The sequence below is a fragment of the Pyrgilauda ruficollis genome, unplaced genomic scaffold (genome assembly GCF_017590135.1).
Source record: "Pyrgilauda ruficollis isolate IOZ18807 unplaced genomic scaffold, ASM1759013v1 scaffold15, whole genome shotgun sequence".
In the NCBI taxonomy this organism is placed as follows: Eukaryota; Metazoa; Chordata; class Aves; order Passeriformes; family Passeridae; genus Pyrgilauda; species Pyrgilauda ruficollis.
In genome coordinates, this window is record NW_024513654.1 from 4,192,012 (window position 1) to 4,209,182 (window position 17,171).

The window sequence follows — 17,171 nt, forward strand, 5'->3', positions numbered from 1 at the left end:
AATCTATGTTTCAGAAAACCTTTCAAGGAAAATGAAAGGAGGATGCTCACAATGCTCCATTATGAACATACAATTAGCTAAAGCTGAACTACTCCAATACTTGAAATTTTTTTTTCCACGGCAAAAGACAAAACTCAGAAGCTTTTTCTTATTTGTCAGTAAACTAATTCTCACAGAAGAAAAAAAAAAAACCCCAAACATAAATCAATAAAGATTCTCTATTTCTGAGTACTACCAGCTAATTTCTAGCCTACAAAATGATACTATTTGCATCTACTCTATGCTCTAACGAAATACAGCATAAAGTAACACTAATGCTAAAATGTAAGTTGTATAACTGCTGTTTTCCTCAAATTAGTTTAAAATTCCTCATGGGATTACAGACCTCTACAGGACTGATGGTCTTAAAGAAGAAGAGACAAAAAACCCAAACCCTTTAACTTCATAATAAATTGAAATCTGACACAGTATCATGTAACTGTTTCCCATTTTTAAAGCCTGCTTCCGCCCATTACACCCTGGCAAGATTCCCCTGTAAATTAATAGCAATTCTATTCAACCTTCATTAATGAACCACAATTTGCAATGCACATTGAAAAAGAAATCAGTTTGCGCCTTTCTTCCAGTTACTAAAGGGACTGAACACATGACAAAACCACCACCACGATGATCCCTTTCCTGACAACTCTAGACAGAGCCAGAAAGCATTGATGGAATTGCCATGATTCATACAGGGAATTGCAGAAATCCAATTCCTCAGCATAGGAAATCTGGCTGGAAGACCACCAGCCTAAGAATTCATCAGAATTTCAACTTAAAAATGTCTTCAGAACACAGATCATGTCTTGCAGAGATGAGATTTTTCATTAAATTATTTGAAGCAATTAGAAAACAAAAATCTCCAAGTCTGCACCCTTAGTTATTTTCTGCAGCAGAACCTGCAGCACAGAACAGTGCATTAAATATTCTAGAATCAAGCATTATAAAAAGATGATGAGTTCTTAGGAAGGCTGAAGGCATCAAACCTGTTACAGACCACATACAATTTCATTTTATTTTGCCTTCCCTCCCTGCAGTGGAGATGTGGGTCAATGACATTGTGCTACTTCAGGAAAAACATCCCAGTGGCCCATTTCCTCCTGGTTCTTGCCACAATCCTCCAGAAACAAAGATGTTCTTGAAAACCCATTTTGTGGTGTATAGTAACACCCTGTAAGAACTCCCAGCTCCTTAAAATTCTTTCCTGGAGGGCTGTGTTATAATGCAAACAGGAGGTGTCACTTATTTTTGAAGCCTTACATCCCTCTTTCCAGCAGCAGGGTACTAATTTAGGAGGTCCATACCTCACCAGCCCAGCTTCTCTCAGATTTCCCCTCTCCCTGCTCTTTTCCTCTGAGGTACAACACACACTGACATTCCCCAACATTTATATCCCACACTGAGGGCTGCCTGGCCTCCTGGGCACCACTATAAATAAAAATCCCAGATCACCTTCCCCAGTCTCACTGTAAATGCATGACTGCACAAGCAGGACCTGCAGAGGCACACGAGCATCTCCTCTGCACCATTTATAACATACAGCTCAAACTCTCCCACATTAATTCCTATTTTTAGCTTCCCACCAGCACCTGTTCTTCAGTTCACCTCCATTACAGATTGCTTGCAGCTTTTGTATCTTCAAGTACAAAGTCTAGACAAGACTGAACTGAGGTGCTAGATAACATTTCTGTGGCCCAGTCTCTCCCTTGACTTGATTTCCACAGGTAGGTACAAACCATGGACCACTGGCTGACTAAAGCAAGTGGAAATTGGTCTTCATAAAAAAAATCAGGCTTTGCACTACGACAGGAGAGCTTGATTAAAAAATACAAGAAAGGCACTTAATACCTCTTTATTTTACATGTATTTTCCCCAAGCTTTGGGTAATACTTGATTACTTTTATTTTATTACTTGGGTAATATTGTATTACTTTTATTTCTTTAATTTAGAGGAACCGTTCTACTTCCTGCTCTTTAACATTTGGAACTTTGGATTTAACTCACCCCAGGAGATGACTTTGGGGTTCTTTTTCTATCAGCTAGGAAGATTCAGAAACATCCATTACCTACTTACTCATCCCTATGAAATGAAGAACAACATTCATACACCTCCACTTGATAAATATAAAATGATGCCATGAGTCATGCCCACCCCTCCTCCCCAGCTCCCTTTTTAAGCTCTGCTGTTTACAGCAGCTCCAGCAGCACAAAGGGAAGGTAAAGCAGCATCCCCAGCGATCTCCAGTCTTTCCTGCAGTTCCAGGGACAGCTTCATTAGTGAGGGCTCCTGGCTTTTGCCTAGGCAATTACTCTCAGCTTCCTGCTGTAAATCAGCTGCTCTCCAGCTGGTCATCTCTTTTACTGACCATTTAGTGCCTCCCGAGGGGAAGGGATGAGTTCAGACTGTCCTGCTTATCCCCTGAAGAACACAGCAATGAAAGCTTTCCTTCTCTTGTGTACATCCAGGACAAGGAAAGGGAGCAGGGAGGGGGAAATTCCAACCCTAAGACAAGCAGCTCAGAGCAGCCTCTGAAAACAAGTCACATAAATCTTCCAGAGACAGTAGTTCAAACTTCTTTTCATTTCCTTGAAAACATTCCAGCACAGGCAGCCCACCAGAGAGATACCTTATACTATGAGACAATACTGTAAATCCCTGCTCAGCTTTCATACAGCTTCCAAAGTAACAAAAACATAACAAAAAACCCCCACAAACAGCTAATCCAGGAGTTGGAGAGCTTGACTTGGCTGCAATTCTTTTGACAACAAAAGATAATTTAGGATTGATGGATTTAAAATTACAAGCCCAGCTTTTCAATTTCCCAAAGATCCTCCACTGCCTCATTTTTGTCCTGGAGGGTACAGCAGACACTGGATAACAGGAAAGACATGACAGATTTGTGAGCAGCCTATGACACTATGATCAACTTTTTAACTACATCTAAAAATGAGAACTGCAAGTCTCCAGAATAAACTGCCCCCTAAATTCAGATTCCCATTCTAAAGTAGTCAAAAAGAAGGAAAAACCAGCTGCAAAAGGCTGGAAAGAAACTGGAAAGAAATTCCTAAGCAGAAATCAATTTTCCAAATTAAAAAAATATTTAGCACAAGTGGCATTGACCTCTCCTATCCCTGACCAAACTATGAGGAATGTCAAAAGATACATGCCTCCCCCAGCACCTAATCCAACTTCCAAGCAGACCACAATATAGCAAAAAAATCATGGTTGCAGTGATGAATCACCTAACAAAACCAGCAGCCTTATCTTGAACTTCAGTCTTATCCAGTGGTGATTCTGTGTTCAAAATGCTGAGCTGCTGTTTTCCAGGAACACTCGTTAAATCAGGGTAAGCCAACCACTCCCATCTCTACCAGTGCACCTCAGCAAGTCAAATGATTCATTTTATTCAATACCATCCTCTAATGTTACCTTCACCTCAGGAAAAAAAAAAAAATCAGTATGTTCTAAAGGAAATCTGGACTTCTATGGAAAACATTCTGGAGTTATCTGAATCCATCATCCTCTGGTCTATTTCAAATACTGATCTACAAATTCCACCATGGGACAGGCTGGTACCTCCTCAAAAATCTCTGCAGAAATGTCTCTAAGTGATGTTTCCTGTTCTTAACTGAACTATTTTCCTCCATTTTAAGGTATTTGCAATAGCAGCCAAAAGCTTTGGGATATGATGGAATGAGGAAATGCACTGCACAGGATGCAAAACTCCTCTCTATCACTGATCTTGCAAGTCAAAACAACAAAAAAACCCAACCTCACCTATTAATGGTTTTTGCCCAGCTAAAGCAATTATTTTAATTGTCCTTCTAAATGCACTCAGCTAACACAAATAAAGGGAAGCATCCTGTGCAACAAGGCCATTATAAAAAAAACACTCTTTAAATTAATCCATTAATAACTTCTGAGTGATGACCAGCTTACAAGGCAATGAAGTAAAATAACAAAGCTGAAAGACAGTGACAGAGTATGTTCAATAACACAAAATCTTTACGACAGCCAGATGTAATTTTCATCACTTTATATTAAGCCTCTAGATAATATAGTTATTCAAAATGAGATATAACCAGAAATAAATGCAATAAAACAAAATATAGTTACTCTAATTCACTTTGACTTATATCTCACACAAGCCTCCACACATGTTTTTTAATGCTAATTAATTTCAGTTACATGCTAGTTAAAATTCTGAAAAATGCAAGTTCAGAGTTGATTCATATTTACAATTATTTTAATTTTTTTTTATTGGCCTTTTAAAAATTTTTAAATAAGTGCCACCTACAAAACTCCAAAAATGAAAATTAGATCCTTGTTCTTGAAGGTGCTTACATGCTTAGTCTATAGAAAGTGTCCATTCACGACAACCAAAACAATTAAAAATTAAGCAGGAAATAACCACATTACTTACTAGAATTACTTATTATTACTAGTTAGTCATTAGAAAAAACCCTGTTTAATTTCAATAATAAACTAATAACTGCTTCATCCAGGCCAACCACTCCAAGCACTTGAATTCCACACACTCCCAGCTATTTCAAATTCCCTTCTGAATCAAACTACAAATCCTGGTGAAGCTTATTTGACTTTAGGGAGTCCAATCCAAAAAGAAGGTGAGGCTTGTTGAATAATGAATTTTGCCATTTTTGAGCCAGTTTTGCTGATTTTCACTCAGAATCCTGGCTATAAACTCAGTACAAATAAACACAGACCTTCTTCCTGGGAAGCATGTAAGAAATGAAAAGGCCAGCTGCTAGGAAATCAGCAATACCTTCAGTTTTCACAGAATACTCTTATGCTGTTAAAGAAAGGACTACAAATAACTGATTTTCCAGTTCATTTCAATATCAAATAATCAAAAGAACATTTTCAGGTGAATATTTGGTTTGACCTCTTTTACAGATATAAAAGGATTTAATGAAATCAAAGCACATAAAGCAAGTAACTGTTTATCAATTTTGATTTTATAGATCTAATTTAGCAAATTCAATGCAGAATAAAGAAAAATGCAACGGTTCACCTACATTCAATCTTTGGAAAGGAAAAAATCATTGCTGCTCAATTTTAATCTAATTTATTTTAATATTTATAGAACAGACTGTATTCATTTCACTGTATAATTAACTATGCGGGCCAAAATTTCCTCTGCTGCAAAGATTTGATATTTCCTCCAGAATCCAGCTCACTTGTCAGTTATATCAGAACTACACAAGGATTTCCAGAGATGAGGACTAATCTCAGAGCTCTCCAGTAAGTGCAAGTGCAGTGAAAGCTCTTTAGGAAGAACAGGGCTTTGCCTGTCTCATGTAACAGACAGACAAATGTGCATTTACAGATGCACAGCTCCTGTTTACCAAGGTGGGAGGAGAAAATTAAGCTCATCAAATGGCATTACCCTCCCCCTCTCGTTTTTTATACACCTTAAATTAAGAAAATCAAAAGCCACTCTGGCATATTTAATAGAAGTCTCACCCGACACACAGATAAACCCCACGAAGTGAAAGTTGCTCTGTTTGTAGCACAGTGCCATTTCACTCAAAGCACATCACTCACTGTAACTTCTCACAGAATTCATTTCCAGCAGCCTTCCTCCTTGGAACCAAGCCCTAAACACAGGGAATCATCCTCATGGCAGGTACAGCCCATGCCTGGTTGTGGCTTTCTGCCTCACCCTCCTTGTTTGTGGGATGACACAAATACCAGTTACTGCCCAGCTGCTGCTCTGCACTGACAAAGGTGTTTCTCAAAACCTCACTTATGCTGTGTAGGGACAATAACAGCCCTCCACCCACAGAATAACCCCAAAAGTACCAAGCAGGCTCCTGGCATTTTGTGGGATTGCTGTCAGATCTACACACAGCGAGGCAGAAACACTCCAGAAGAATCCCAAGTCCTGTACACATCCAGCAGCCTGGAAATCCTGGATGGACCATGAGCATGCAACAGGCTGCTTTTCAACACCCTGTACTGCTGCCTCCCACAAAAAGGCAGCAAATAGACCTCCTGAAGGAGCCATTCTCCTCCACCCAAAAATCAGGGCATCAGCACAAAGTAGGAAGACAGTATAGATAAATTACAGCATCTCCAGTGAACTTAAGGAAGAAACACAAGAAAAAGGTTAATGATAAAAAAAAATCAAGATAACCAAACCCCAAAGTCCTGAATCAGCAGACACACTTTCAACATCCTTTAAGTGACCCAGCCTTCCCTCACTGCTGCACACACAGGCATGGCCTCCTAGATATAGGAATAACTTGCCAGCTGAATTATTAGCCTAGCCTAAGTTCCCATTTGTCATTTTCAGGCTCCCTAAAGAGTTAATGAACATATTGAACAACACCTTTTGAAGTGCAGTTTTAAGAGGACTGCTCACTCTTACAACAAACCTGGCATGTAACTGTTTTAGTGCTTAACAGAAGAACACTTAATTAAGTCACTAGTCTGAAACAAGTCCCAACACATTTTCTTGGACATGGGATGTAAATGTGGTGGGTACCAAAGCACCCAGGCAGAGCATACACATCAAAACAATTACATATTAAATGCATTAATTTATCACCTATCTGTCAGTATACAGAGACTGTTCCTGGGAGTGTTGACTCTCAACAATGAAAACATGTTTGCAAAGCTTGGTAATTGCTGTCTAGTCTACACTTTCAATTTACAGCAATGACAGTGCCCTGTTTTCACCAGGAAGATTTTAAATTCAAAATACTTTTAACTCTGCAACATTAATAAAGACACTCCTCACTAGAGGTGGCTGCAAATTCTTTTTCCCTTTAGGGGAGTGGAGAGGTAGAAAAGCTCAGCCTCTTTCACATGAAAAGTCAGTAAATCAGGCCAAATTTAAGGGATTCTGCCTACCATGCCAGCAGAAAAAAATGAGCTAAATTGATATCCAAAACATCTGGATGCAATGTCTAGCTAGAATTAAAAGCATCTTCAAGAAGAGAACAGCCAACAAAGGAACAGAAAGAGCTTTGCTACTGTCCCCTGTGTGGCAGAACCATAACATAAAAGATTTACATGTTTGTGTGGGTATTTTAAGCATTGTTTTAAAATTCTGTTAAACAAACAAGGCCATGCAGTGCTCCTTAAAGTTTTAAGGATTTGCTTTCTCTAAGTGACACCAGAGATTTCCAGTCAAAACCTTGTTTCCACTGTATTTTTCTGGTTTTCTTCCTCCTGCCTGGAGCTCACCCCTAGTTTTTTTAACTTGGGCAGTGTCTTCAGCCTCTCCCCCCCAGCACTAGGGAGCTCCCCTGGCCACATCCAGCCTGACTTACCCTGACCACTCCTGTGATGCAGAGCTGCTGCTGCTCAGCACTCTCAGCATGAGAATGGAGGGACACAGCAGCAGCTTGTCCCAGGCCACACAGGAAGCTTTTTGGCAACACACTGAGCTGAACCTGTTTCCCAAGTCCCAGAGCAGCAACCTCACTATTGAACCACCTTTCTTCTACATAAAATACCTGAAACTATTCAGATTTTAAGGCAAAGGCATATGTTCAAACCTGAAAACTGTTTAAACTGTTGAATGCCACAAATGTCTACCAGACCTGCAACTCCCTACTTGTGCAGATAACATCTGTTAAGAGTAAGTGGCTCATACAGTTCTGCACCAGAAAGCTTAATAAGTTCCTTCTCCAAGATTAAAGAAACACCTACACATTCTAGATGCTTCTGCAAGTCCCTGGAGGGAGAAAATGCTGCTTAGTGCTGAGACAATGAACCAGCTTCCTTCCTCAACAGCAACAAAACCCTGCTGCTTTACCTAGCACTGAGAGGAAAGTGTTATTTATAGAACCGAGCCCTATACTAACACGTACCTAAATACTTCTCACAGTTGGGGTACAGCATGCATCATGATGACCTTAGACCTATATATTTTCAAAGTCCTCATTTGAAAGACCAGTGTAAGAGCAGAAAAAAATTGGAAGCAGCTCAGCCATATCCCCCATTCCAATTCATTTCAGTGATTCTCTGCATTGAAGTGTAACTTCAAAACCTGAACCATTCTTGTCACTCAGAGCTCTTCAGCAGGTGACTTTTTAAAAGCAGTTACATTATTTTCATATGTCAAATAAGCTCACTAGGATTATCATATTTAGGTTCCTTATATAATTTTATAAATCATTGACAGCAATGCTTCTAGCCATGTCCCATTGCATTTAGTTTCAAAACCAAAAGAATACATGCACTGACTCTTGTGTTTCTTTATATAATTTCCTGATGACTTCTTAAGCACTTGTTCCACACTGCAAAAATGTTTTATGCTAAAGCCAGTTAACTAAATTCCCATTTTAGCACTGAAATAACTTACTATTCTGTATTTTCATGCAATTATACAACTGCACAAAGGTTCACTTGGCTGCAAACCCCAGTATTTTCTAAGACTGTTCCTATTCTTCATAATTATCAGTGAAAAAAAAAAACAAACCTGCCAAAACCCATCTTGCAAGACAGATACATGCTCTCACATCACAAATTTTAATATTGTTTGTCTAAACACTGATGCAGAGCTGGATACATCCAAAAGCACTGTAGAGCATGCAAGGAAAATTCTCATTAGACCATGTACTCACTCCCCAACACTGCTGGTTTGCTGCACTTTGGAGGAACTGCATTTACTATGATAACTGTCAGCTTAAATAACCAGGAACAGTCAGTAATAAAGACATCGATGGAATTCTAAATCTACTAAAATAGATTAAGAATTTTGCAGGCCTGGCAGTTTGGGCTACATCCAACCCTGCACTGGAGACTGTGTTACAAGCAGAGACCTGTTCTCATTTCAGTAATGTCCTCAAGTTCTTTCTAATCTGTTACAGTCAATAAAAACTGACTTCTGCACTTCCTCTCTTCTACACCAACTCTCTGACACGCCGTCAGCCTTTATTTGAGCTGAGATAGCTCTGCTGCCTTCTGGAACAAGTCCCAGCTACCTGCAAAAAATGCCTTTTCCTGCATTCAGGTCTCTTCCTCCTGCACATGCCTTCTGTACTCCCCATGCGTGTGTCTGTCTTCTGTCACTCAGCTACTACTCCTGAGGAAAATAAACACAGGAGGAGAGGAGGAGGAGGAGGGAAAGCATGAAGACGCTGCCTGCCTATTTTCTTTACACAATGGTTCTTTTTTGCCTGTTCTCTAATTTGTGTGAAAGCATCTGCTCTCCTGAAACATCTCAGCACTGCACTACACCTGCCAGTGACCCACTCTGCATCTTCTGCTTTAATTTCACCCCTGAAATGCAGAGCTGTGCAATGGAACATGAGGCCAAATGTAGTTTTAAAGCAGAGAAATAGCTCAAGAAAATAGATTTCTTTAGAATTTATGAATTTGGAATTAAATCTTCTACAATCACAAAATCAAATCACAACGTTTGATAACTGCAGACAGAACTCACTGAGTCACACAAAGGTTTATATTTTATGCAAAGCTGACTCCAGCAGTGTAGCACCCAGTGATACCCAGGACACATCAAACCCCCAGGTATTATTTCTTGAATTATCACTTTCTGCATCAGTGCTTATCTATCCCTGAATTGAAAGACTCTCCTCCAAATATCAGCCAGGCTCAATATCTCTCCCTACCACAAAGGGATTTCAGCCCACTTTTAACACTTCCTCATGTGACAAAGGGGAAAACTGCACTTCTACACTTCTGTGCTTCACAAACCTGACAGCTCCATGTATTGTTACTGCTGAGACTCTCTCAACTAAAAATAGCAAGCAGGAGGAAACAAGACTGAATGGACCTAAAATGCAAGTTCACTGTTCCACAAGGCAGAGTAACTCATGAGAGAGCAACCACTCAAAGTAACCACACACACTTCCAGCTCAGTTAGGATTGCGTTTGTGCTGCATCAAAATGAATGCAGCTCAAATACAAAAATAAAACCAAAACAACAGAACAACAAAAAAGCCAAAAAATCCAAAAAAATCCTGTTGCTTTGGTTTCAACAGTGAAAAGCCACTCCTCACACATCACAGGCCCCGAAACTGTAGGAGCAAATACGGCTCTGTCCTGCAGGGTCATGTATGGGATTGGGTAAGGAGAAGAGAAAATTTATCTTTACAGACATTACAGCCTCTGTCAGGAAAGCAAGGAATTCGTCAGAAGGCGTCAAAAAGGTGATGCTGTTCAGCTTGCTCTATGCCTAGCAGTCTCTTTAAATGTACTCTGCTGTGAGAAGGAGAAGCATGGAGGGATGGAGCTCTTAAGAATCTAAAAAAATTTCTTAAGATTCTACCTCTCAGCTTTACTCAGGTAACACCACTCTGCTAATGCCTAATTCAGGTGCTCAGTGGAACAAAAAACTGTTTCCCCACGCAAAGACTGTTCGTTCTGCTCGATTATAAGCACAATACACTGCCTGGTGAAAACCAGACATTTTTCTTGCAGAAAGCCTCAAAGCAGCAGGCTGCCAAAGAGAAAACTGCTGTCCTCTCGCTGCTACTTTGAGAACATTTGATGCAACAACATAATGCCTTTTACGAAGGTCATGCATTAGATCCTCCCAAGGGAGCTGCACAACACGTATAGAATTTAAATCTTCACACTACTTATAGAATTTAAATCTGCACAACACGCACAGAATTTTAAATCTTCACAACACGTATAGAATTTAAGTCCGCACAACACGTATAGAATTTAAGTCCGCACAACACGTATAGAATTTAAGTCTGCACAACACGTATAGAATTTAAGTCCGTGTTAAGTTCAGCAGCATGTCAAATGCCTATCTGGAATTTTACAGGTGATAAAACCCGCGCATATACCAACAGTGGTTACAGTTTAACATTCATTTATAGTCAAGTTACCCATTGAAAGCCACTCTGGCTCAGTAAATAACCAGCCCCGGTTACAGCTAAGCCAGACCACGGCTCGGAGCGTGCCAAGAGCCCCCCCGCACATCCCTCTCCAAGCCAAAGCGGGCACCACCCGCTGGGTCCCCAGCCCCCCGAGCTCTGCCGGGGATCCCAAGGGCACAGCCGGGGAGCCCCGAGGCACCGGGGCTGTGTCTCTGCCCGCTGCCCCCGCCGCTGCCCGGCGTGCCCGCAGCGCAGAGCCGAGCGGCGGAGCGGAGCGGAGCGCACCGTGACGAGCCGTGAGATCACCTCTCCTCTTACCTCCGGGGCCGTGACAGCGCCCTGCCCGCGCCACCGGGGCAGCCCGCACCGCGCCGGCCCCACGGGCAGAGCCCCCGCGCCGCCGAGCGCCTTCCAGGGAAAGCGGAAAGGAAAAAAGGAGGGAGCGGGAGCAGGACAGTGCCCTGCGCGGTCACACACCGGGCAGGCGCGGAAGGAAGGGCATCACCCGGGGCGGGCCGAGCCCCGCCCCGGCCTGAGGCACTTACTGGAGTGGTGGCAGTGCGGGAGCCCCGTGAGGAGAGCCGGGCGCTCCCCGGGCGCGCTCCCGGCCCCGCTCCCGCGCCCCGCACCGGGAACGGGCTGCTCCCGCCGCCTCCGTCCGCACCGCCGGCACCGCACTGCGCGTGCGCCGCCACACCACCACCCGCGCCGCCCCGCTGCCTGCCGGGACATGTAGTGCAGCGCGGGTGGGCAGGGGCGGGACTCGGGGCATGATGGGAGTTGTAGTTCAATTGCTGGGGTTTTAATCGTGTATTTGACGGGGAGGCCGCAGCAGGGAGGGAAATGTTGAATATTGTGGAGAAATTTTTCCCTCTGAGGGTGGGGAGGCCCTGGCCCGGAGAAGCTGTGGCTGCCCCATCCTTGGAAGTATCCAAGGCCAGGTGGGACAGGGCTTGGAGCAGCCTGGGATGGTGGAAGGTGTCACTATCCATGGCTGGAGTGACACTGGATGGGCTTTGCGTCCCTTCCAACCCAAACTGATTTGTGATCTGTGATTCTATGAACTGCCATTCACCAGCCACACGATATCTAGCAGGCCAAGTGCCAGATTCTGCACCTGGGACAGATCAACCCTGCGTGTCTGGAGAGATTCTGGAATGGCCCTGGAGAGCGAGGCCCTGGAAAAGCACGGGGGGTCCTGGCTGGTGGCAAATGGCATATGAGGCAGCAGTGCCCCAGAACACAGCACTGCTGCCTTCCCCTACTCGAGGACAAGCTTTAAGGATGTAGCAAATCAAGATGTTGATATATGTCTGCGTACACTTTGCTAATGTGGCAAAAAAACTCGAGGTCTGTGTACCCCACAGCTGAGCTGCCTTCACCTGGAGGCCCAGGTGCTGCCTCACAGCCTTTTGCCATCAGTCTGAGCGGCAAATGACAATTTCCTGAAATGACGTTTAACCAGTTTTACCAGGAAGTTGCTTCTTTCCCAAGCAGATATTAAATTTATACTGAAAAACTTTGTGTTTTCTGAAATAGCAACACAGATTTTTTTTTTTTCCCTTGCTTAAAGCAGTGATATCTCTAATTATGGAAATCATTTGAACTCTGCTGCTGCCTGTAAATGCATCTTTGTTTCAAGCTGGCATGTAACAGCCCTACTTCACAGTGAGACAAAAGCTGTAATCAGAGCACAACAATAAAAGCTGAAGTCAGCCACAAACAATGCTGCACCATCCCCATGGCAACTTTTCCCTATCAAACCCGGAGAGGTCACACACTCTGCAGCTGCACCAGCCAGAAGCTTTTCAGTTTGCACTTCATTCACGATTATTCCTACATTTTTTTGGTGGTTTTTCACTTAGCAGTGTTTTACTGGAGTTAATACAAGACAATTAGCAGTGGGCAGCGCCACGTCTCTCCCCCATTAGAGTTCAAAAATGACATTTCTCATCCTAACAGAACCATCGTGGCTGTGGCAGCTATTAAAGGAGTGCAGGATGTGTCCTGCCATCACACTGCACGTGGAAGAGCCTTTTACAAAATCGTGCACCCTTTCTGCTCCCAAAAATCCATGCAGTCAAAAGCCATTCCACAACACACGAAAGCTACAGCAGCCTGAAGTCTGATATGCCTTAACTTGCAAATATTTTCCCCAGCCTCCCACACAAGGTTTGAATAACCATGGATTCTGACAGTGGGACTCAGGAAGGGCTAAATAGATGATGATTACATTGAAAAGGAGTGTATTTTATTGGAATTTGGTAGCAAACCTCATATTGTACTCTTCCATAGTTTCTATCATGGAACACTACTGCAACTTTGCTTTTAGGGCGGCCTAATTCTCCTAATTTAGTGAGGAGACAATCAGGTATGTAAGGAACTATCTTTACTTAAACTGAGACACAAACACTTTAAAATAGCCACATTCTGTCAGCTGTGATGTTCACAAAAGCATTTTCACGAAATTCACATGTGGAGAACCAAAAGATGAAGAGTTCTGAATCTTTGATGTCCAAGACATAAACAGAGTTATTCCTAATGCCACAACTTAAAGCAAAACTTGCTTTCAGTAGAAAGCTTCTCATAGTTCTGGTGTTATGAACTGTGGTGGTGCGGAGGCTACTTAAAGCTCAGCTGAGCTCCCTGGCTTCAAAACAACTCAATATTTTCAGTATTCCTCTCTGTGGAATGTGCAAATGCAACAGTTGAAAGTGACTGTGATGACAAACAGGTAAACTTTGGGTGTGAAGTGACTGGGTGGCCCAGGGACTCTCCTATCCTGCGCTACAAAGTAGGCACACAGAGATTGCAAAGGACAGAATCTATCTTTTACCCCCTGTCTAAAAATATTCAAGCACAAGATCTGCACTGGCTTCTTCTCCATGCAATGCCACTTGACTTCAGAGCAGGAATTGGTTCAGAGCCCGGTATATTCCAGCAGGATGATGAGACAGACACTGATTTCCTCTCCAGTTGTCTCTATTCATAGTTTTCAAACGCTGGCAGGTATCCCCACAGAAGTCTTTGTGGCTGGCAAAAAGTGTTGGCAGAGCCCTGCTGTGCCAGTCCTTTACTCAGAACCTGCTTGTGATTCTCTTCACTGAAACAGCCAGGAGGGTTTGGACATCAATTCCTGCTGGGATTTCAGTTACTCAGAATACAGATTATAATAAATAGCATTTGGTGAGTGACCTGCAGCAATATGCACCATTAAGAAGTGTTTATTTCACAAGGTGTAGAAACTCCCAGAGGAACAGTAGTGCCAGAGGAGCAGCATGTATCTATCCATATAAATCCAAACACTCAAATGGAAATATGCAAATCACATACATATCTTGTAAATATAAATACACAACTTGCAAAGAAGCAGAAATATCCAAAAATTCCAAAATACAACTTTCTAGTTGTATTTTCATGATGGATAATTTTCCCCAGCAGAGGAAGTTCAGCAACTTTATAGACATGCAGAAATAAAGAGCTATGAACAAAACTTCACTTCATTGCTCTAAAGAAATTAATTCGGCCTGGGACAAAAAGGTTTTGTGAAAACTAACAGTTATGTTGCCGTGGAAAACAGGAAAAAAAGCCTGGCCAGTGAATTACTGAGTGCAGAGCAAAATGCTGTCACTATATTCTGTTTTTATGGGTTCAATATTGCAAATTCCATCCACATGCAGTATGCCTCCTGTGCACTATTTTAAGAGGGGTGTTGCTGACCTTAATGGGACTGCTTTTCATAGAGGCTGTGGCCAGGCAAGGTCATTACTCTGCTGACACCTTCAGTGTTAGCATCCAAGGAAAGCCTTTCAGTCATTAAACTCCATGCCAGAGGATGAATGTCTGAGTTTACTGCAGTGGCATGGGGCTAATTAGGTAGTATTTATTACCTAATTAAATTATTTGCCATAATGGAGAGAGAGAGAGACCAAAAATTCTCCAAGGCTGCAGCCAGGTGACCTGGGGAAGAACAACCCTTGCTGTTTCAGGGTTTCCAGTTCTGAGCAAGACAATCTCTGAGAAACGAGGTTGTCCTGTCCACCTCAGGAGCAAACCCTTGTTTGTGGCCAGCTGCTGAAGCTGGAGAAGGTGACACTGATTCCTGAGCGAGCCTAACAGGTGATGTAGGAAAAACATCCTCTCCAGCCCTGCAGGTAATCAGCTAAAGCCTGCAGAAGGTTTCCCTCCCTCCTTTCAGCAGAGCTCTGCATGTCATGGGCACCTTGAAGGCAACACAGGAAAAACCTCCCTGTGCCTCCCACGGGGAGGAAAGGAGCAGCAGATTTAAAATCCCTGCACGTATCAGCAGACAGTTTCATTCAAAAGCTGCTTTAAAGCATATTTGCAATATGCATTTTAAGGCTAAAACTTCATCTCTTCTGATGAAATGATGTTGACAGAGCTTGGAAATTTAATCTCACGTGGAGGTTGAATCCGTTCAGCTTCAGCTGCCAGTTGCTGGGTCTTGTTATTAATTTGATGTTGAAATAGAAAAGCATCCTGATGTAGCTGCTGTGGATATGCACTGATATACAGTGATGAAGTAATTTCCCAGCCCTTTAAATATTCTGTTTCCCTGAGAGCCATATTTAAACACTTTGAGTTCGTTAGGAGTTTAATATTCTTATGTTGCAGTTGTTTTCCTCATTCCTATGTGCATAGCATTATACTAAAATGCATATGGTGATTCCTCATATTCCACCAAACAGTGAATTTTTATTTTGCTTCCATCTTTCTAGATATAAAGTTTATTAGCAAAAAAACCCCAAAAACCCCACCTTTCCCCCCTTTTGTCTATTTTAATCTAAAACCATTCCACACTAAAAAAAAAAAAAAGTGAATTGTCTTTAAAATACAGTGTCCCTGCAATAAAAAAGATTGAAATGCTTTCATTTCATTTCATTTCAAAGCTTAAAAGATGAGAGCTTAATCTTCCTCAGAAAAGGGCGTATTCTGCACTGAAATGTATGCAAAGCGCCTGGGGGAATTTCAGCTCACCCTGCTGCTGCAGTCAGGTCAGGACAGTGCCTTGCTGCTGTCATGGGGCAGGATGGGAGGCAGAGGCTCACTATTTTGTGTGTTTTATTTGTTTAATATTTCACTATGCACTGTGTTACAAAGGTAATTTACATTTATATTAGCCAGTACAGTGCAGAGTAAAGCTGGGGGTTGAAGCTGCTCTCATTTGTGCTTTTACCAGCAGCTATAACATTATACTTTGCTGCAAGTCCCAGTCCTCAAAGGGCTGGAGATTGTACTGGATGTGCCTTTTAAATTGTTATAAGCCACGATTTGAGTTGTATTTCACAGGAACTACTACAGCAGGAACAACCTGAACCAGGGGAAGAGAAGCAGTTGCAGGGCAGCAGTGGCCTGGCCTGAGCTGGCTTTGGGGCACAGGAACTCCCTGCAGCCTCTCCTGTCCTCAGTGACCCCCAGCAGAGATGGAACCCAAAGTCCTGCACTAAATCAATTAAACAGACTTGCTTTTACCCTTTGGATTCCCTCCCCTGTCTCTCTGCTGGGGAGTGAGCTGTGTGGGGCTTGGTTGGTGGCTGGGGTTAAACCACGACAGAGAGAAAGGAAGAAAAGTTTTATTCAGTTATAGCAAGATCCCAAATATCCCAAAGGTCCTTGCCCTTGGCACACCCTTCTGCCTTAGCTGTGGCTGGTATTGCCCAGGGTGGGAAATCCCTCGGTGATGGCACTCTGGGTTTCTCCACCTGGTCACAGCAGTGTCCCACATGGTGACAGTCTCACTGCTGGTGCCACCAGCCCTCAACCCCTCTCTGGTACCCCCCTGTGGATGTTCCCCATGGGGATGGCCACACAGGTGGCCTGTTTTTCAGGGTTTTTCATAGGAAGAACAGCTCTGCAGGTGAAGATCCAAGCAGAAATGTGATGTTTTACATCAGAGGAGGAATTTCAGGGACTCTCAGTGCAAGGTAAAAGCTGCCACAGGTCTGTAACACACAGGACAGCACCAGCACAGCCTCAGCTGATAATTTCAGATGGGGTTAACATTTTTCCCAGCCCACTCTTGCCCTGGCAGGTGCTGTGCCAGTTCAGGTATCACCTGGAACTCTGAGCTGGCACAGAGGCAGCGTTCAAGCCCAAAACTGGCACAAGCTCCAGAGAAAACACCTTGGCTCATCCACTGGCATGTGATTGTGTTACCCACACAGCCATCAAAAAAATGTTCAAGAGCTGGAGTGTATGGAGGCTCTGGTTAACAGCTAGCATTGCAACTTTTAAGCTCATAAAATAAAGTAAGCTATTAATAAATATTTATTAAAAAGATAAGA

General features: G+C 42.8%; 1 protein-coding gene across 4 annotated transcripts in view; it reads right to left on the reverse strand.

Annotated features, from left to right (window-relative positions):
* Positions 1–11,550, reverse strand: part of PLEKHA1 (pleckstrin homology domain containing A1) — a 31,164-nt gene extending 19,614 nt beyond the window's left edge. For 3 of the 4 annotated variants that reach the window (XM_041461320.1, XM_041461324.1, XM_041461323.1), the window contains exon 1: positions 11,185–11,405. The gene's annotated coding sequence lies outside the window, so the exon portion shown is untranslated. The other variant, XM_041461321.1, reaches the window with a different exon arrangement.
* Between the last annotated feature and the right edge of the window lie 5,621 nt (positions 11,551–17,171).